This window comes from Podarcis erhardii (assembly GCF_964252035.2).
Source record: "Podarcis erhardii genome assembly, chromosome: 9".
Taxonomy (NCBI): domain Eukaryota; kingdom Metazoa; phylum Chordata; class Lepidosauria; order Squamata; family Lacertidae; genus Podarcis; species Podarcis erhardii.
In genome coordinates, this window is record NC_138512.1 from 71596484 (window position 1) to 71618256 (window position 21773).

At 42.9% G+C, this 21773-nt stretch overlaps 1 long non-coding RNA gene across 1 annotated transcript; it reads left to right on the top strand.

Annotated features, from left to right (window-relative positions):
* The first annotated feature begins 2532 nt into the window (after window positions 1–2532).
* LOC309350407 lies at window positions 2533–9967 on the top strand. Its single transcript, XR_014160327.1, has 2 exons — window positions 2533–2827; window positions 9738–9967. It is a non-coding gene; the product is annotated as an uncharacterized lncRNA (long non-coding RNA).
* Window positions 9968–21773: the final 11806 nt, after the last annotated feature.

Here is a 21773-nt window from a genome sequence, read left to right on the forward strand (position 1 = left end):
AGACCTACATTGGCTCCCAGTACGTTTCTGAGCACAATTCAAAGTGTTGGTGCTGACCTTTAAAGCCCTAAACGGCCTCGGTCCAGTATATCTGAAGGAGCGTCTCCACCCCCATCGTTCTGCCCGGACACTGAGGTCCAGCTCTGAGGGCCTTCTGGCGGTTCCCTCACTGCGAGAGGCCAAGTTACAGGGAACCAGGCAGAGAGCCTTCTCGGTAGTGGCGCCCGCCCTGTGGAACGCCCTCCCATCAGATGTCAAAGTGATAAACATCTACTTGACATTCAGAATACATCTGAAGGCAGCCCTGTTCAGGGAAGTTTTTAATATGTGACATTTTAGTGTATCTTTCCTCTTTATTGGAAGCCGCCCAGAGTGGCTGGGGAAACCCAGCCAGATGGGCAGGGTACAAATAATAAATTATTATTATTACTATTATTATTATTATTATACTACATTTTTAAAGATTTGCCTTGAGACAGTCTTTAAACCTCTTTTCTTGACCACCAGCATTACACTTTCCATTTTTAAGTTCGGAATAGAGTAGTTGCTTTGGAAGACGATCATCAGGCATCCACACAACATGTTCAGTCCAACGAAGCCGTTGTTGAAGAATCATTGCTTCAACACTGGTGAACTTTGCTTCTTCCAGCACACTGGTATTAGTTTGCCTGCCTTCCGCGTCCAAGAGGAGCAGCTCAGGTCAGTTCCTGCCACAATTTGCAACGATCAAATTCATCAAGCACTTTTACCTGATCTACATAATTTTGCAAAGTAATTTTCTCCAATAGAATATGCTGTTTTCACTAATATATGCATTTTGTGCACACTTTACTATATGAATCTTTTCTTACACGTTGCTTGGCTGGAGAACTGCATTGCAAAATTCAGAAAAAGTGTGAATCTTGAAAGATCGCTGTGTTTCTGTTTGTGTATTGTTTCGGAAAGGGAGAATTCATTAGGTTCACCTAAAAATGCAAGCTGGACCTCCCCCTTTCCTACTGTATTTAGTATTACTAAAGTGTTACACATCATCAGCGCTGAATATCAGTAGCTGCCAAACCAGGGATAACCTTGGAAAATATTTACTGTCAGAATTCACAGGGGATCTTTTTTAGAGCCAGATGAGTTTTAGCTCCATGAAGGTTGGAGTGAAGGCGTTAGCTGGAAAAGTCACACAGAACAGAACCCGGCTTGCTATTAACAGCTAAAAAAACCCTTTTTTTTCTTACTTGAGCAGCTAATGGCTCCAGTACATGGTCTTTTGATATTCCATGCTTCATTTATATTACAATTCTCATGGATTGCACCTGTGAAGTCTGTAATCTGCCGAGGCGCATAATTACCAGATTTAAATAACAATATCTTGGTGCAGCTATAACTCCCACTGACAAAAAAAAAGTGTTAAGGAAAGGGGGGGGGGGAGTCATTTGAGCTAATTTTCAATAGCCTCCCTCCCCTTATATCAAGAAAGCAAAGAACTGCATGTCATTTTGCAAAGTAACAGCACCAGGTGACAGCAACTTCATAGCAGAAATATTTCTTTGAAATGGTGCAAAAATAGCAGGGGACTCTTGTTCCTTTATGCACAAAGAGTACCACAAACTAAACTAAAAAAAGGGAAGCATTTTTTTAAAAAAGCATGTCTTATATTTCTATTTTGTCTTTCTTCCAGGACAGGCAAGGATGGGAAGAGATGTATTCCCCTCACCTGTGGCTTTCTCTTTCTCTTCCAAACCCCAAGAATGTGAATCTTGCAGAATTAGTTTAAGACATTCCTGTTGAAACTGGCATAATGTGGCCATAGATATATGGAGGAATAAGGTAGGGTAAATAGCATACTGTTAATTTTACCCCCTCTGGGACGTTGGGACTGGACGACTTGAATCTTCCGTTTCCAGAAAGGCAAAAGTGGGAGAGAGCTATTGCTTTCAGGAGCTGAACAAATTACTGTATCAATGGCATTTAATAGCTCTTAATTTTATGGATTGGAATTATTTAATGTTACTGAAAAATGCTTTATCCAGCACAATGAAATCATTGATTACAAATTTATAGATTGCAGCAAAGTTATGGTGGGCTGAGCACTGGAAAAACTCTTAACCCCCAGCAGTTCAGGAATGGTGGCTGAAATATTTGGCTTTGACAAAGTTGGTTTCAATTAACAGAACTAACGTGTAGGGACAAAGGATTTGCTATGAACTGAGACTTCCGGTTTGCCGCAGAGGGGAAGGGGGAGCTGGTGACTTTCAGGGGAAGCCAGGGAGACTGGAGAGGACCCACTGTGCCTGCAGCGAGCTCCCTTCAAGCGCAAAACAATTTTATTATGTGTTTTGTGTTTGTATTTTGTATTTTTATGCTGTGAACCACCCTGAGATCTTCAGATGAAACAAACAAACAAACAAACAAACAAACAAACAAACAAACAAACAAATGTGTCCCCCTGAAAGATTTACAATTTGTCTTTGCTATGCTCAGGATTGAAAGGGCAAAACTCATCGCAGTGCATCATGGGTAAATAGCCTATTGTTCCCATAGTAACACCTTGTGGCTTCACTCAGTGTCACAATGGACAGCCGGCCTATAACAGGCTGGGACCAAGGCAAACATCCCAGAGACATCAGGGCTGCTGTTCAGCCCACAGGTGGGGCTCCTGCTGTTCGCCCAGACCTTGCACACCAAAGGAACTGAAACAAGATGGCGAGATTCCAACACAGCAGGAGCAGCAGCAGGAACTGCAAATGGATGGCAAAAAGGGGACGCCGTGGGGGCGGCTCCGGACGGCGGGGCAAAGGGAGGAGAAGGGGAAGACGCGGCGGAAGGAGAAAAGGTGGGTCTCGGGGTTTGATTTGTGTCTTGGGCCCCTCTTGAGATGCGGTCACGTTTGGTGTGGACATGGGGTAACTCTTTGGGCCTCTAGTGACCCATAGAGAGAACCAGTGGTGGCTGGCTCATTTCAGGCAAATAGGGCATGGGCCCACCAACTGCAGCTAGCCCCCAAACAGCCTCCTAGCTGCTTGCCTTTCTTACATTCAGCCTAGGAGTAGCACTGCCTGGGGCAGCTTCTTCCAGATTAGTCTCAGTGTTGCCATTCATAGAATTCAGCAGGGAGGAGAACATAGCTGTCAACTTTCCCCTTTTCTTGCGAGGAATCCTATTCACAATAAGGGAATTTCCCTTGGGAAAAGTGGACATCTATGGAGGAGAATGGGAGGAAAACTAGAATTAGGTGGCTGTGTCTGCCATTAGCTTTGGCGCCATCTACTGTTGACCTCCCTGCCTTCCACTCTACCAGTCCCAATGGACACTGACCACCACTGGAGATGGCCAAGATATTTGGGGTAACCTGGCCATCTGTACCAGGTTGCACCAATCTTTGAGGGACCATAGGCATATTTGCATCCTGGAAAAGCTATTGTTGAGTAACACACACATCCTGCAACCAAGCACACAACCTTTTCTACTGGGTTCAACAAAATGATTATTTCAAGCATAATTTCAGCAGAGGTGAAATGGATAAGGGGGCGAGGACCCCTGTGGGCACTGGGGAAGGCCTCTGCAAGCACCCTGAGCCATATCATCTTGTCAAGTAAGTGGCCATGCTGACTGGAACTTCTGGGAGTTGTAGCCCAAAAAGTTCTGAAGGGCGTCAAGTTGGCCAATGCAATTGTAGAGGATTCTTCATAACAATGGGCCCTGCCATGGGAGCATATTCACTCAGTGCTTTTCCAGCTGCACTGGCTCCCGGTGGAGTACAGGGTCAGATTTAATTTGCTGGTTTTGACCTTTAAAGTCCTTCATGGCCTAGAACCCTTGTACTTATGGGACCACCTCTCTCAGTATGCCCCACGGAGGACCTTAAGGCCCATAAATAGCAACACCCTAGTGGTCCCGGGCCCTAAGGAAGTCAGATTAACCACAGCCAGAGCCAGGGCCTTTTCAACACTGGCTCTGGCCTGGTGGAACACTCTGTCTCATGAGACCACGGCCCTGCAGGATCTGATTTCTTTCTGCAGGGCCTGTAAAACAGAGTTGTTCCACCTGGCTTTTGGCTTGGAATTAATTTGATCCCCTCTTTCTTTTTCCCTTTTTCCTTCTGTGATGGAATTCCTACTTGGGGACTTCCCTGGCTTTTTTCTGGCCCACGTAGGACCACTCTGGATAGTTAGCCTTGGTGAAGACTTGGCGTTTTCATCCCCCAAAAAGTTTTTGAGTTTCTGCTGAAAAGAGGCTGCATTTTAATGTTGTATTTTAATCTTGGTTTTAAAGTTTTATTTCAATCAATTGTTTTCTATCTGGTGTTAGCCACCCTGAGCCTGGTCTTGGCTGGAGAGAGTGGGGTATAAATAAAATGTATTATTATTATTAATGATCAAAAACATTGTGCGGTAATTAACTTTCAAAAATGAACATGTGCCAACAAGAGTACTTATTTGACTTGACCCTGCCTTTATTCAATAGCTTGTTCACTTGTCCTTAAACAACTCCTATATCAACCCTGTTCATTCATGGGAGGGACAACATTCTAGGGTAAATGGCCATTGGAGATAAGGACAGCAGAAGTGCTTGCTAGCTCAGGCCAATGGCCCATCCAGTCCAGCATGCTGTTCTTACAGTGGCCAACCAGATAATAATAATAATTTATTATTTATACCCCACCCATCTGGCTGGATTTCCCCAGCCAACAAAATATTAAAAATGCATTAAAACCTCAGTCATTAAAAGCTTCCCTAAACAGGGCTGCCTTCTAAAAGTCTAGTAGTTGTTGTTCCCTTTGACATCTGGTGGGAGGGTGTTCCACAGAGCAGGTGCCACTACCGAGAAGGCCCTCTGCCTGGTTCCTTGTAATTTGGCTTCTCATAGTGAGGGAACCGCCAGAAGGCCCTTGGAGCTGGACCTCAGTGTCCGGGCAGAATGGTGGGGGTGGAGACGCTCCTTCAGGTATACTGGTTTAGGTTTAGGGCTTTAAAGGTCAGCACCAACACTTTGAATTGTGCTCGGAAACGTACTGGGAGCCAATGTAGGTCTTTCAAGACCAGTGTTAAGTGGTCTCGGCAACCGCTCCCGGTCACCAGTCTAGCTGCCGCATTCTGGATTAGTTGGAGTTTCTGGGTCACCTTCAAAGGTAGCCCCACGTAGAGCGCACATAGATGCCTGAAGGAAGCCAGCAAACAGGATTTGAGGACCTGAGCACTCTCCCCTCCTGTGGTTTCCAGAAGCTGGTATTCAGAAGCATTCAGAGCATAGTCATCATGCTAGTGTCCCTTGGTATCCTTCTCCTCCATGACTTTGTCCAATCCTCTTTTAAAGCCATACAAATTTCTGGCTACCACTGTCTCCTGTAGGAGTGAGTTCCATAGTTTAGCTATGTGCTGGTGAATAAGTCAATGTACATTCCAGCTTTATTAAACTAAATAGCCTTAATTCTACTTGAATAAATGTGCCATTAGCTGTTACAGTTTTTAATATTATTGTGCTATTATATTCCTTAGTGGTCTGTGTAAACCGCTATTCTGAAAAATGTTTTCTGTTGGGTAAAGGGCACTGGGGATGAGTTTGTGGAAGCAAGCGGGCAGCGACTTGAAAAGGTTTGGGAACCACTGGGCTGGTCAACTTTCTCCATGAAATCCACCTTCCTGCACAATCTCGTTCATGGGTAGGCAAACTAAGCCCCGGGGGCTGGATCTGGCCCAATCACCTTCCAAATCCTGCCCATGGACAGTCCAGGAATCAGCGTGTTTTTACATGAGTAGAACGTATCCTTTTATTTAAAATGCATCTCTGGGTTATTTGTGGGGCCTGCCTGGTGTTTTTACATGAGTACAGTGGTACCTCGGGTTAAGTACTTAATTCGTTCTGGAGGTCCGTACTTAACCTGAAACTGTATGTAACCTGAAGCACCACTTTAGCTAATGGGGCCTCCTGCTGCTGCTGTGCCGCCAGAGCATGATTTCTGCTCTTATCCTGAAGCAAAGTTCTTAACCTGAAGCACTATTTCTGGGTTAGCGGAGTCTGTAACCTGAAGCGTATGTAACCTGAAGCATATGTAACCTGAGATACCACTGTAGAATGTGTGCTTTTTTAAAAAATGCATATCTGGGTTATTTGTGGGGCACAGGAATTCATTCATTTTTATTTTTTAAAAAATATAGTCCACCCCCCTACAAGGTCTGAGGGACAGTGGACTGGACCCCTGCTGAAAAAGTTTGCTGACCCCTGCTCTAGTTAGTGGTGATGATAAGGGCCCATTCAAACTGGCCTTTTACACAACAGTTCTTTCCACATTCCACCCTTCAGATGATCCCCTATTCTTTTGTCCCCTTCTGCTATCATGAACCTTTTTCCTGTGGCTTGATCTAATGCTTTGGGGCATTAGAGCATTTTTTTTCTTTTGGAAAAAAACCCAAAATGGCAGCCAACAGAAAATATGGTGGAACCCATTATTGGCTGCCATTTTTGCGAGTGCCAGATGCCATTGTGTTTCCCCTCCCACCAATTCCCTACGTTAGCACAAAACAGGAGGGAGCAAAATGGCCAAGAGGTTGCACTTTTCAAGAGCTTTGCTGCTTCTCATATCCCAAAAAATTAAATTAAATTAGTATTAAGAATAAGAATAATAGCCACTCACCTGTGCTACAAGGTAAGACTCCCCTCTGTGAACATGAAGGCGGCGCCAATGCTATTTTGCTAAGGACTCCCTCAAATTTGGGTGGGTTTCGCCAGCCTTGGTGCAGTGATTCTACTGCCCATAAGCCTCCATAAAACCTATGCATGAACTAAAAAGGCCAATGTGAATAGAACATGCATGTCAGTGCTACCACCAATGTTCTGCACTCACACAGCCTCATGTGCATGATGATCTTGCCTACTTTTTAACATTGGCCTAACTGTGTTTAGGAAGGTCTGAAAGCACCTTCTAAGGGCATTTGGTGACCATGCTTGGGAGCATCCCCTGCCAACATAAGGAGAGTCCTGCTGAATCAGGCCAAAGGCCCACCCAGTTGACCATCCTGTTCTCACATTGGCCAGCATGATGCCTCTTGGAAGCCCGGAAGCAGGACCTGAGCGTGAAAACCCCCTTTTCACTTGCAGTTCCCAGCAATTGGTACTCTTTAGGTCTCAACATTTACACATCAGTTCATGATTGTTGCTGTGTTGTTGTGGTTTTAAAAAAAGAATAGGCTTCATGAGGATTTTAGTGCAAATTTCTCCTAACGTACACATTTTTGCAAAGCAAAAATTTTCCCAAGAAAGTTTATTTCTGTATGTTGTTTTCCCTCAAATATGCATTTTTATGTACACTTCACCTTAGTATGTGAATTTTTTTGCCCATTACGTGGCTGGAGAACTGCACTGCAAAATTTAAAGTACAGTTGTATTTTGGTTCTCGAAAAGAATGTGTTTCGGGAGTCCATTCCACTCCCGGAACTGTTCAAAAACCAAGGCTCAGCTTCCAATTGGCTGCAGGATCCTCCTGCAGCCAACTGGAAGCTGCAGAACTGCACTGGATGTTCAGCTTCTGAAAATCATTCAAAAACTGGAATACTCACTTCTGGGTTTCTATTGTTCACGAGCTGATTTCTTCGGCAGCCAAGGCTTTTGAGATCCAAGGTATGACTGTATGCAATTTGGAGGACGGCTGTATTTTTGGTTCTCATATTATTTCAGAAAGTGCTTTTCATATAAGTTTGCCTTTAAATGGGAACAGAATCCAATTTCTCCCCTTTCCCCACTGAGAAAATAAATGGAGATGGATGCACTATAAAAAGTGTAAAATGAATGAATGAATGAATGAATGAATGAATGAATGAATGTTGAGTAAATCAATGGACTTTTTGTTTGTTTGTAAGAAGGTCAAATAATTTGCCCCACCCTTTGCAAAACCACTGACTGGTTTCAGCTCAGCATTGGAATTTTGCAATGCATTCATGTACTTCTTTTTGGAAACAGCTTTTGTCAATGCCAATTAAGTCTTCAGCATGTGAAAAAGCTCTTGAGATACAGTTACAGATAGGTAGCCGTGTTGGTCTGCCATGGTCAAAACAAAATAAAAAAATTCCTTCCAGTAGCACCTTAAAGACCAACTGAGTTAGTTCTAGGTATGAGCTTTCGTGTGCATGCACACTTCTTCAGATAGTGAAAAGCCATTTTTCACCTTCTCACCCCTTGCTTTTTCCTGTTAGACCTATTGCAGTCGTTAAGAGTCGTCAACAGGCTCATCGCAGCTATCTGCCAATCACCCATTCCCACCACCCTTCTGAGTAATACCCCTCCCCACCTTCTCACTATATAGAAAGGTCCGGTGACTTCTGTTTCAGTGTATCTGAAGAAGTGTGCATGCACACGAAAGCTCATACCTAGAACTAACTCAGTTGGTCTTTAAGGTGCTACTGGAAGGAATTTTTTTATTTTCTCTTGAGATACAAAGAGAGGTGCCCACCCCTATTTATTTACACACCACTCTCAGTTGTGGTGCACAGCTGAGTATCAACAACAGAGCAGAACACAGTGGTAAATAATTGATATTTAAATGATTGGCTGCTAAATAATATTTGAAATATTTCCAGCACCAGGAAAACAAAGCGATGAATGAAAGCTGCAGAAAACTAGCACATCACCAGTGAGCCTCCATGTGAGGAGTGGTATATATTTTCAAAAACATAAGCCTATAGTGAATGTATAACATTTTTACAGTCACAGAGATCCTCCAAAAGAATCCTAGAATTTAAAGGGATGATTTGGAAACCATGCAAGATGGATATGAAAGTCAGGATGGTGGATGTAAACTCACCTAATCTTCACCCCTGTGTCTCAGATTTTGCTCCATTTCAGATCCACAGTGAATACTATGACATGGTATGAAGGCTGCTTTTCAGAATTTTAACCCCAGCCCTCCTTTTAAAAGACATATTTAACTGCTTAGAAAAGCTACAAAGTTTGGCTGCTGTGAAACACTAATGAATGTTGAATTTTCATGCATTTAGTTTTACCTCCTTTTGAGGTTTTTCAGTTAATTCTCTGCTATTTTTAGCATATTGTGTCATTTTAAAATTTCTTAAAATGCTAACTTTGTTTTGTTTAAGCAGATGAAATAAAATTGCAATATATAAAAAAGGAAAAAAAGGAAAAGAAAGAAAAGAAAATTGTGCTGACAACTCTCAGGAAGATTTTACAAAACAAAGACTATCCACATTACTGCATGACTGTCTCTATGGTTTTAAGTTCACACATTACTATTCAAGTGGAAGGGAACAAACTTTAAAAACAATAATGTAAAAACTGAGAGAGAACAAATTTCAACCTTATTTCCAATAGAACCAAGGTGTGAAATCTGACAGAAACATGTGTCCTTAGAATTACATTGGCCCTAATTTTCTTTCCTCTTTCAAGAAGTCTAATAATTGGATTAAAAAAAAAAAAATCCCAGCTGCTAACTGGTTTGGATTTGGGAGATGTGTGTGTGTGTGTGTGTGTGTGTGTGTGTGTGTGTGTGTGTGTAAGTAATTAACTGTTATTATATATATGATTGCTTTAGACATGTTTTCTTGCATTGTGAAATTGCTTTGAGATGCTTCCTAGGAAGTGATTTATAAATGAAATTAATAATAATAAGGCGTCAAACAGCACTGGCACAGATGCACTAACAAAGACCCATCACAAGGACTATACAACCCTCTGGGTCACTTTCAACTCTGCAATTCTGTGATTCTGTGGAAACCTTATTTACTTTTTCTCCCCAGGTGGCAAAAGCCGTAAAGGTGGGCGGAGGAGAAAGAGAACATGCCAGGCCCCATGAAACCCAAAGCCTCAGGCTATTGCCCTGTTCAATCTCTACTAAACAACACTCGAGAGCCATCCCCCAACAGACTACCTGAGGCAACCTCGCCCTACAAGATCCCAGCAACTTGCTTGAGAATGAACAGTGTCCTCTGTCAATAAACTCTGAAATGCCATCACCACCATAATGAAATTTCTGGTTGGTTCAGTCATAAGGGCAATTGTTTGCAATAAGCGGCTGGGGAAACTCAGCTAGATGGGCGGGGTATTAATAAATTTATTATTATCATTATTATGTAAACTCCTTCATGCAAATAGTTGGCTGGCTAGGTTCTTCGGATGTGGGAGAAACAGCCTTTCCCAGCTGAATGAATGGGTCTTTGCCATGCATTTATTAGGCTTTTAGTCTTGCTTGTTTTATTTGTGTTTTTAACTATTTTTTATGATCTTATGTCTAAACCACCTTAGACAGTGGTCTAGAAAGTGATTAATTAATTAATTAATTAATTAATTAATTAATTGCAACATTGGTCAGAATCATAATACAATCATACCTTGGATTCATGAGCCAAGGCACACTGGAGCAAACTTGGGGGAGGACTCCACTGAGGACACTATTAATGTTCACACTGGAGAGGAAGGGGTTAAAGTACATAGTGCCTCAGCTCATCAAAAAATGTGACAGCAGGGAAGCCAGTGTTCTGGTCCTTATGTGCCAGTTTTAAAAAAACCAGTCATTGGCCAAGGCTTTAGAAAAGCGAAATAGTTTCAGAATGTTGTTTATTTCTTAAATTTTGTGTTAGTTCCTCCTTTCTTTCAGCCAGGGCTCAGGGCAGGTGATATTTAACAGGCGATAAAACATGAAGAGAATGCGCTCGAAAGGGCTGGCCATCTGCTGCTTCAGACAAAGCATTCAATGCGTCATCAAGAGCACTCCCACACGGAGCACAGTAAAGGAGATGAACGATCAGAAGCAAACAAGCCTATAACATTATCTGCACACTGGATCTCTCTGGTGTGAACACGTTTCTATGGAAGACATGATCTTACCAGAAATGTTTTTGGGCAAACACCACTCCAGTGTGGTGTAGTGGTTAAGAGTGGTAGTCTCCTAATCTGGGGAACCGGGTTCGCGTCTCCGCTCCTCCACATGCAGCTGCTGGGTGACCTTAGGCCAGTCACACTTCTTTGAAGTCTCTCAGCCCCACTCACCTCACAGAGTGTTTGTTGTGGGGGAGGAAGGGAAAGGAGAATGTTAGCTGCTTTGAGACTCCTTAAAGGGAGTGAAAGGCGGGATATCAAATCCAAACTCTTCTTCTTCTTCTTCCTTAAAAGTTCATGCCTTCAAAATGAAATATTGCCTATGAGATTTAGTGTAGGATTCATCCAGACATGAACCGACCTATAACTGGGCCTTACTGTTGTCCATGTAGTTCAGAACTGAGGAACCTCAGGTTCTCCAATGATTGTTGGACTACAACACCCATCATCCAGACATGAACCGACCTATAACTGGGCCTTACTGTTGTCCATGTAGTTCAGAACTGAGGAACCTCAGGTTCTCCAATGATTGTTGGACTACAACACCCATCAGCCCTGGACAACATGTCCAGTTGGGAAGATGGGAAATGTAGTTCAGCAACACCTGGAGGGCCTGAGATTCCTCACCCCTAATCTAGCTGAATACAATACACTCTTGCTATGGCTTCCTAAGGCTGTTATGAAACAGTACTTTCAAACACAACACCCATGCGCAGGTGGGAGAGTGAATTCAATGACAATTTAAGGGGTGTTTTTGCCCTCTTCCAAATTGTCTCAGCAGGGAAGAGGGAAGTTTCCATGGTTGTGATCTAGCATCCTCTCATTTCCCTTGCTCCTTGCTTTAAAAGGGTTTAAAAGCTGTTAGCTCGGCCAGGAGAATATTTGGGGAAATGAACCTGGTTTGAAGAGCCAAGGGAGCTGTCCAGCAGCTTCAGCACGCTTGTGAGCTACGTACTGCTTAATTGTGGAATTAGTAGCTGATCCATAGATCCATTGCTGTTGCACCAGCAACCACAGTGGCAAGGGGTGTGGAACCTGTGGCCTGTCATATGTTGTTGTTGTACTCCAGTTCACATCAGCCCCAGCAAGTATAGTCAATGGCCAGGGATTGTGGGTACTGGAGCCCAGGAGCTCCCAAAGGGTCAGAGATTCTATATCTCTGCACTAGACAGCAATTGAGAATTGATGGAACATTTCTGGTTGCTCCACCGCATCTGGTGTCCTTGTGGGGCTCTGAACCTGACTGTACTTTAGGAAGCTTTGCTGTTTATCAGCAGACTCTGAAATGGACTGCCTTGTGATGCCAGATGAGAACTGTGCTGTCAGTCCTGAGCTTTGCCTCAGGCTCACTGACTTTTTTTTTGGAGTTCCAGGTGTGACTATGGGGTGTCTAGAGTCAGGAATGAGTCATTGGGGGCATATTAGATTACCCCAATTCTGCCATTTCTCTGATCCATGAACCCCAGGCAGCATTTCAGCTTGGGTTATGATGTCAGGATGCCCTTGTTAGAATTCCTGCTCCATGATTGCAGTCATGGGATTTTTGTCTTTCACATGACGGTATATGTTTTGACTCCACAGAGTGGGAAGTGACGGAGACACTGTTACTGTGTTCCGTGAAGTGGGACTATTGTCCTTTGTTCTTTCTCTCTTTGCTGTCTGATGCTAGAGAGAGAGGGAGCCATGTTGCAGTGCTCCGTGTGTGTTTATATGTAAATAAAGTAGATTAGCCAAAATGCTGAGTTTCTGAGGTCTGTTACGCAACTGTGCAAACTCTGCGGATCCCTAAGTGTGCCGATGTCGGTTGGCATCGGTCGATGTTCAAGATGAAGAAAGCTTCTGAAGCTCCCAAACAATTGACCAGGAGGGAGAGAACATGCCAGTCAGGCATATGTCTCTGCCAGGGTCCTACTCGAGTGTAGGCTGAACTCCTGACAGCCCTGTCTCCCTTCTTGTTCATGTTTGAGTTGTAGTCACTGTGCAGGTTTCACTAAATGGTCCTTTGGCCTGATCCAACAGGGCTCCCCTTTGGGATGATGATGATGATGGTCCAGGGGCAGGGTGAGCCGCCCATAGGGTGGGACGCAATGTGGGGCCTCCAGAGTCTTTCTGCCTCCTCCCACTCAGCCGCCCTACAGCAGGGGGAGAGGCAGCGGGTGGACCATTTGGGCAGCATGAAGCCTGCGTGCGACCAAGCCATTGCGTCTCTCCCAGGAGAGACGTGTGGCTCGGGTGCACTGCACGCCCCATGGTGAGTGCCATCCAGCATTTTGTCACCTCCCTCAATGGTGACACCGAGAGTGGACCACACCCACCGCACCCCTTTCCTCTGCCCCTGGTGATGGGTCTAGTGGATGTGATTCTGGCCCTTTCTATGCATTCATTATAAAAGGCATGTGAGTAAAATGTAATTTATCTTATTAGCTATGCAGGAAGCCATTTAAATATGTTGTTTGAGTGAGCACTAGATAATAAAAAAATGCAAATTCTTCGTGAGATTTATGCAGTAATGTAAAATGATGTACTGTATTGCCATCTGCTTTCAGCCGCTTGGGTGTTATAAAGTGCAGCACTGCATCGGAACCAAATGATTTAGAGAAACATTTGAAGTGGCTTTTGGGGAGATGGAAATTGATCCAACAAAGGCTGCCATTTCCTATCTTGGTTCTAATCCAGGCAACACAGTTGCACAAAGCTTTCATGTCAGTTCATTGAGCTGCTTATCTGCAGGCTGGAAGCCTTTTCCAGTTTCACCCTTATTGGACCTTTCAGTCAAATGACATTTGAGTCACTTGCTTTCAGGCTTCTGCAAAGACAGGTCAAAATAAAATGGGACGGTTTCCTTATGAGAGGTTGGCAATACAACAATAGCATTCCCAACAAAAGCACCTACTACGAATTTGGGATCATGGTGATGATTGACAGCAATGAATGTGGTAGTTAGTAGGTCTGTGCCCTAAGCATCTTACAATATAAAATTTGACACTGGTAGAGAAGACATGCAAAAGCAGCGAGGGAAGAAGGTAAATGAGAGCAGATTTTGCTTGCATTTTGCTAACAAGGCATGCTGATTTGATAAACTGCTTCTCCCAGGAAAAGCTCAAGCAACTCATCAGTTTTGATACAGGACTGAAATGCATGATCAGCACATCCATGCAGTGCAAGTGTCATTGGGTGGAACCATTTCAGACTCCAGGTGGGGAAAATGTGTGTTTGAGTTTTCCTCCTTGCAAAACCTAACAGCTACTTGCACATGGGAAACCAGCATGGCAGGCAGAAGACTGAACTAGAACTGCTCTTGCTGACATTCAATGTTTTATATTTGCATAGAGTTCTCAATATGGGAGAGAATTCAAACAACCAATTCCCAGGGCCACTTTCAGCCTGAAATGGCCCAGCCCAGCAAAAGCTGTACCACATAACGGCACTGACAGTGCCTTTCAGCTCCAAGAAAATATAGACAGTTCACCTGGAAATGTGGGGTGTTTCTTGTGTTATCTTAGCACATATAAGGCAGGGGCAATGTGGTGTCATTATGCAGATTATAGAAACAGGAGAGAGATATTAAAGTGTTCTTGTGAAGGAAACTTAAGATTGTGCAGGGGCTTTCACAGTGCTGCACATGAATAAGGGATGTTATAACATCCCTTATTCATATCAACACAGATCTGTGGTAAAATATAATACAAATCCTCAGCAAGAACTCTCAATATTGGGGTTCCTGTGACAACTTATTCCCTGAACTAACCTGCGGGACTTGACATCCTTTTGCAGGGCCTGCAAGATAGAGCTGTTCCACCTGGCCTTCAGTCAGGGCCCAGTTTGACGCCCCCCCCCCCCAATCTATGGGACCTTGTAAGCTACCTCTTTGGCCCTTTTATCAGCTTATGTGGGACCAACTTGGATAGCTGGCCCTGATGAATATTTGAGGTTCCCGACCCCTATGGTTGTAATTCGTGGGCAGTCATTTAATTTTATCCTGATTCTAATTTTTAAGCTGTATTTTAATCAATTGTTTGGTTGTGTTTTAATGTATTTGATATTTGATGTTAGCTGTCCTGAGCCCGGTCTTGGCCGGTGAGGGCGGGGTATAAATAAAAATTTACTTACTTACTTACTTACAAAGCTGAGGCATGATGGAAATGAAAACTGCATTATTAAAGGGGGAGAAAATGCCATCTTTATTAGAATGGCAAAGCAAGCTCTGAGTTTGTGGAAATGGCAAAATTGGCGGCAATCATTAAAGGCCATTCAAATCAGAGAATAATTAAAGAGTGGGATGGAGTGAAGGAATACATGAAGAAATATGGTTCCAGAACTGGAATATTAATGGATAATGTGTAAAATGTGCAGGGGTAAGCAAGGAAATAATAAAAGAATCAACTGAATAATTATTAAACTACAACAACACAACAAAATGGAAGAAGTAAAAAAAATTGAGATCACACATGGGTGAAGGGGAGTGGGGGGTATAGGGGAATTTGTAAAAAATTCTAATATAATATTTCTAATTGCGTTGCATTTATATATAGCAAAGGGAAGTCTATAGCAATTAGGTATATTTTAATCTAGTCAACTATGTAACAGGCTTATGTTACAAAACAAAAATGGATTTTGAATTTGATGTTTGTAATTCTTTTTTGGTTTTGGAATAAAGTTTTTTAAAAATCTTACGAATAAAAAAAGAAAAAAGAAAAAGAAAAGAAAAAAGTAAAAAAGAAAACTGTGTTATTATTAAAAAGCACACAATGAAGGATAAAGCTTGACTGTCGCACTCTTAAAGATGCAGCATTTATTTTCCTGTCAGAAATATTGTTTCAGGTTTAAACAGAACTGCTTCTATTAAATCTATTTCTTCCCAGAATAGCTATACGTTTTTAATTCTGCCTGTAAAACACCTTTATTCCCTTTCTATGTGATTTTCCTCCACATGAGGAAATTAAACCACTTTATCCTGCCTGACAAATCCCTAAGGCCCCCTTAGCTACTTCCCTAGCCACATCCAATCTGCTTGTTAAACTGTCCAATTCTCCCTTTAACGTGTCCAGTCTCTCTCGATTGGTCATGTCTCCTACCTTGCTATGATTGGCTAACTTTCTCCAGGAGAAAGTTTCTCCATCGAATATGCTTCTCTCCCTCATTTAATCCCCACAACAACCCTCGGAGAGAGGTTGGGCTGAGAGACTGCTCCAAGATCACCCAGTGAGCTTCATAGCTGAGAGGGGATTCGAACTCTGGTTTCCCAAGTCCTAGCATGACACTCTTAACTACTTCATCAAGCTAGTTCTAGGGCACCTAGTAGGGGAAAGCTAGGTTCAAAGGAGCCGGGCTTTACAGGCGGATGAATGAATGAAGATGGTGGTAGGAAAGCCAGAAAAAGATTCTCCATTATAGCAATCAGCTCTGACAGCTGCTGCTACAGGCACCCAGAGACTTCTAGACACAGAGTAGTAAGATATCAGGATGTTTTGCAAACTGAACGGTCTTCAAACAAAAACATCTTGGAGGTCCCGGGCCACAGGGAGGTTAGGCTGGCCTCAACCAGAACCAGGCTTTTTCGGCCATGGCCCCGATCTGGTGGAACGCTCTGTCACAAGAGACCAGGGCCCTGCGGGACTTGACACCTTTCCACAGGGCCTGCAAGATAGAGCTGTTCCACCAGGCCTTTGGCCAAGGCACAGTCTGACCCCCTCCTTTGGTAATCCTCATAGAACTCTAGCCCAATGGTTGCCATTATTTTGATTCTGAATTTATTTTAGAATGACTTGATTTTAGAATGCTGTGTTACTTTTATTGTTGTTAGCTGCTCTGAGCCCGGCTTTGGCTGGGCAGGGCGGGATATAAATGTTGTTGTTGTTGTTGTTGTTGTTGTTATTATTATTATTATTATCCTGCATATGGCCAACAACTAAAAGGGTCCAAGTGTGGATGAAAAAGCAGATAAAGCCAAGAAAAGAATATCTGATTCTGCTTTAACAGTGGTTGCTGTGCTGCTCTGCATGAAGCCACTGTCTCAATTTGACTCCATATCTAAATAAATGGGTTTATTGCTGTGGTTGCGTATTGATATCAGCCCTGGGATATGGCACTAAAACCTTCATCAAGAGCCTCCTCCTGTTAACCAGTGCTTTCTTATATATGTTAAAGAGAAGTATCATAGAATCAGAATTTTAGAGTTGGAAGGGACTTCAAGGATCTTCTAGCCCAATCCCCTGCAATGCATTCTCTTCAGTAGCTTAGAACAAAGAAGCACCCAACATGGATGCCTACCAGATTAGTATACAATATGCATAGACCTGAAATAGTATCTCTTCCATGTGACTGTGAACTAATCACCTTGTGACTGAGCCACAGAGATACAGCCCCACTAATGATTAACCAGGTAGACTCTTATCAAACTTCATGGAAATTTTGAGCCAAGCTTCACAGTATACAATATATATCCCATTTCAATGTACATTAAACAATTATACTTAACATCCCTTGGAGTCTCTCCCAGTCTTACCTGGAGGTGACAGGGAGTAAACCCAGTATCTTCTGTATGCAAAACATTAAGCTATGATCCTTCCCTCGGAGAACATTGCATCTTGGGCCATGCATTTTGGAGAATTTGGGAGACATCTGTGCTAAGTATATCTGCATGGTGCTCCTTCAAAAGTGGATTAATTACCAATCACACCAGAAGCAAAAAATCCTTTATCTGAAGAAGAATTTATTCAGTCCTCTTTCTGCCGGCTATTTTTTTTTCCTGCTTAAGTTACTGCTTCTGACTTAATATTTCATTTTCTCATTATAAGCAGACACTCTTTCCCTCTTCAAACTGGACTTTGATTAGTAGAGCTCTCACATCTCTGATTAATACTTTGAGATGCCCTTTCTTAACCTCTTGATACAACATGTGCTCTTTTCAAAGGTTGATTTACAATGGGCGACCTCATTAGAAGAGCACATTGTCAAAAAACCATTCAACAACCCAGAAGTAATGACTTAATAGGGTGGCAGCACCATAATTTCTTTAAGGGGGAGAACAGAAGGGTCAAAGTGTATTTCTAAGTGGGCAAGTTCTCTTAAAGTAAAATAACAGTACTTATTTGGTATAGACAGTAGTCCTGCAATGGAGGGAGGAAGAAAGTGGGGGTCAAGCCTCTTGGGGTTTTTTTTTTTGGGGGGGAGGATGTCTGCCCACCCCTCTGGTGCCACCCATGATGAAGACACATTTAGTTACTGCAGTATTTACCATGTAATCTCGGAGACACCAAAGTAAAGAATGTTGCTTTCCAGAGCAGTTAAAAATTTCCAGAAAAGGTAAGGAAAGATAAGGTAAAAACGTATTGGGAAAATATATGTAATGAGTTAAAGAAGATATTTAGATATACATTTTTTTAAAAGCCAGAGGCATCCTTGTTGGGAATGGTAGAAGAAGAAGAAGAAGAAGAAGAAGAAGAAGAAGAAGAAGAAGAAGAAGAAGAAGAAGGGGAGGAGGAGGAGGAGGAGGAGGAGTTTGGATTTGATATCCTGCTTTATCACTACCCAAAGGAGTCTCAAAACAGCTAACATTCTCCTTTCCCTTCCTCCCCCATAACAAACACTCTGTGAGGTGAGTGAGGCTGAGAGACTTCGGAGAAGTGTGACTATCCCAAGGTCACCCAGCAGCTGCATGTGGAGGAGCGGGGAATCGAACCCGGTTCACCAGATTATGAGTCTATCGCTCTTAACCACTACACCACACTGGCTCTCTGGTAGGAGAAGACATTACTAAGAATGACCAGAAATTGTTCTTATATGCAACAACAGAGGCGAGGTTATTGTTAGCTCAGGTTTGGAAACAACAGCAAGTACCAACAGTAGAAGAATGGTGACAGAAGGTAATAGAATATGCAGAAATAGCTAGATGAATGGGGAAAATTAGACAACAGGCGATGAAACATTTCAAAAAGAATGGGAAAAATTTATGTCATACGTAGGAAGTATAAAGTGAAATAGTGAAACCAGTAGAATTGAAATAAACCTCATAATGTGAAATACAAAGAAAATTTATGGATAAAGAAAATAATAAATAGTAAAATGTACAAGGTGACTAATGTAACCAATGGTAGTTGTAAATGAATATACACACAATAAGAATTGTATATACTGGAGGATTTATTTGACTATAGACACTCTATGGACAAATACAAAAGAAGAACAATAATATACAAAATGGATAAAGACAATGCGAAAAAGTTAGATGTGATATAAAAGGCCAGAAGAGGGAAGAAAGAAAGTCGGCTCTTGGGAGCAGGTGTAAATGTGAAATGTAATACAATATGTGTATGTGGAGTGTACAAATGAAAATCAATAAAGAATATTATGGGGGAGAAACTGTTTTCCAGAAAAGTTTACTCAAACTAATTTTGCAGGGCTTCCTCTTCTTCTTTTAAAAAACAGTGTGATGAAATACAGATATAATTATTGCAAGGAAGGACCATGTATTCCTAATCATAAACATTCAGCCTGAAAGGATGGGGAAGCTTTGGGTCTCTTCAGGCTTTTTGCTCATGTGTAAAATGTAGAAGTGAACAGACTGAGCAGAAGTGAGCACACTGACCTGCTTGCCCCCCATCCCCCATCGCCGTTGTCCTCCAAGTCATGGAGAAAGAAAGTCTGAAGCAGGGAGTCTCCTGCTACCTGTAGTGACTCTCTGTATGATTTAGAACTGTGCATGAGTGTTGTTGTTGTTGTTTAGTCATTTAGTCGTGTCCGACTCTTTGTGACCCCATGGACCAGAGCATGGACCATTCTTTCCTTAAGAATGGATATGCACATGAGTACAGGACCTTTAAAAAAAATTATTTATTGAAAGTTCAAAAAGTACATAATTATATGTGCTCTAAACATTGTTGTTGTTTGTTGTTTAGTTGTGACCCCATGGACCAGAGCATGCCAGGCAAGTAGAGGGACGCGGGTGGCGCTGTGAGTAAAACCTCAGCGCCTAGGACTTGCCAATCGTATGGTCGGCGGTTCGCACCCCCATGGTGGGGTGAGCTCCCATCTTCGGTCCCAGCTCCTGCCCACCTAGCAGATCGAAAGCACCTCTAAGTGCAAGTAGATAAATAGGTACCGCTTTATAGTGGGAAGGTAAACGGCATTTCCTGTGCTGTGCTGGTGCTGGCTCGCCAGAGCAGCTTCGTCACGCTGGCCACGTGACCCAGAAGTGTCTCCGGACAGTGCTGGCCCCCGGCCTCTTAAGTGAGATGGGCGCACAACCCTAGAGTCGGACACGACTGGCCCGTATGGGCAGGGGTACCTTAAACATTGTTGTTGTTTGTTGTTTAGTCATGTCCGACTCTTTGTGACCCCATGGACCAGAGCATGTCAGGCACTCCTGTCTTCCACTGCCTCCCGCAGTTTGGTCAAACTCATGCTGGTAGCTTTGAGAACACTGTCCAACCATCTCGTCCTCTGTCGTCCCCTTCTCCTTGTGCCCTCCATCTTTCCCAGCATCAGGGTCTTTTCCAGGGAGTCTTCTCTTCTCATGAGGTGGCCAAAGTATTGAAGCCTCAGCTTCACAATCTGTCCTTCCAGTGAGCACTCAGGGCTGATTTCCTTCAGAAAGGAGAGGTTTGATCTTCTTGCAGTCCCAGGGACTCTCAAGAGTCTCCTCCAGCACCATAATTCAAAAGCATCAATTCTTCGGCGATCAGCCTTCTTTATGGTCCAGCTCTCACTTCCATACATTACTACTCTAAACATGGTGAGACGTAAATAAAAGAGAGAGAAAGAAAAAGAGAAACAGAACCCATGTTGAAGGGAAAATAAAGGGGGGAGTGGGGGAAACCCAAAACTGTACGCTTCACAAAGTTGTTATTGTATTTCACCACATCTTAACCTATTACAGTATTTGTAAGAATGGATTCCAAATATCATTGAATTTGTCCATGGCAAGTCTGCGTTTATATTCAAGTTGTTCATATGTTGCGAGTTTGTAGAAGTTTTCAATCCAATCATAGAAGGGAGCTGCATTTTAATTTTTTCAAATTCATCAATATCCATCTTTTTGCTGTGGTCAGGGCATGGAGAATCCACTCGTATTGTGCTGTTGTAAGGTTCCATGTGCCAGGTATATAATTCAAGGGGATATTTTGCTCTGTAAATGTATGGTTGTTCCGTACAGTTCTGTTGATAGTTTCAGTTATCTTCTGCCAAAAATCTTTCAATACAGTGGTACCTCGGGTTAAGTGCTTAATTCGTTCTAGAGGTCCATTCTTAACCTGAAACTGTTCTTAACCTGAAACACCACTTTAGCTAATGGGGCCTCCTGTTGCCACCGTGCCACCAGAGCACAGTTTCTGTTCTTATCCTGAAGCAAAGTTCCCTAGCCTAGCATATGTAACCTGAAGCGTATGTAACCCGAGGTACCACTGTATAGCAAAATGGAAAAACACATGTTTTAGAGAAGCATTATCCCTGTTGCATCTCCAGCAGTTAGATAACTTAGATATGAGTACAGGACTTGAAGGGTTATAGAGGCAAACCTTAACATACACATCTGCCGCTTGCACAGGTTGTGTGGTGAGTTTGGGAGGACTGTTTCATAACAGCCTAAAGCCTTAGAGATCCATGGCAAGAGGGGGCCACATTGAACCAGACAATGGGTGAAGAACCTTTGGTCCTCCAAATGCTGCTGAACTATGACACTCATCACCCCTGATTACTGGACATGCACATTGTGTCTGATGGGAGTTGCAGTCCAACAACATCTGTAAGCCAGCAGGCCCTCCATCCTTGCAGTTGATGATGGGTAGTTTAGTAGATGTATTATAACTATTTTTGGTTCTGATGTGCTACGTTTTCTTTCTCATTGGCTTTCTCTCATGAGCAATTTCTATGTACCAACTCAAACTCTTGGGAACAACCTGTTTGTTTCCATAGTCTGAGAAAATGACAGAAAAGAGATGGTTAGGTAATCATTTTTTAGT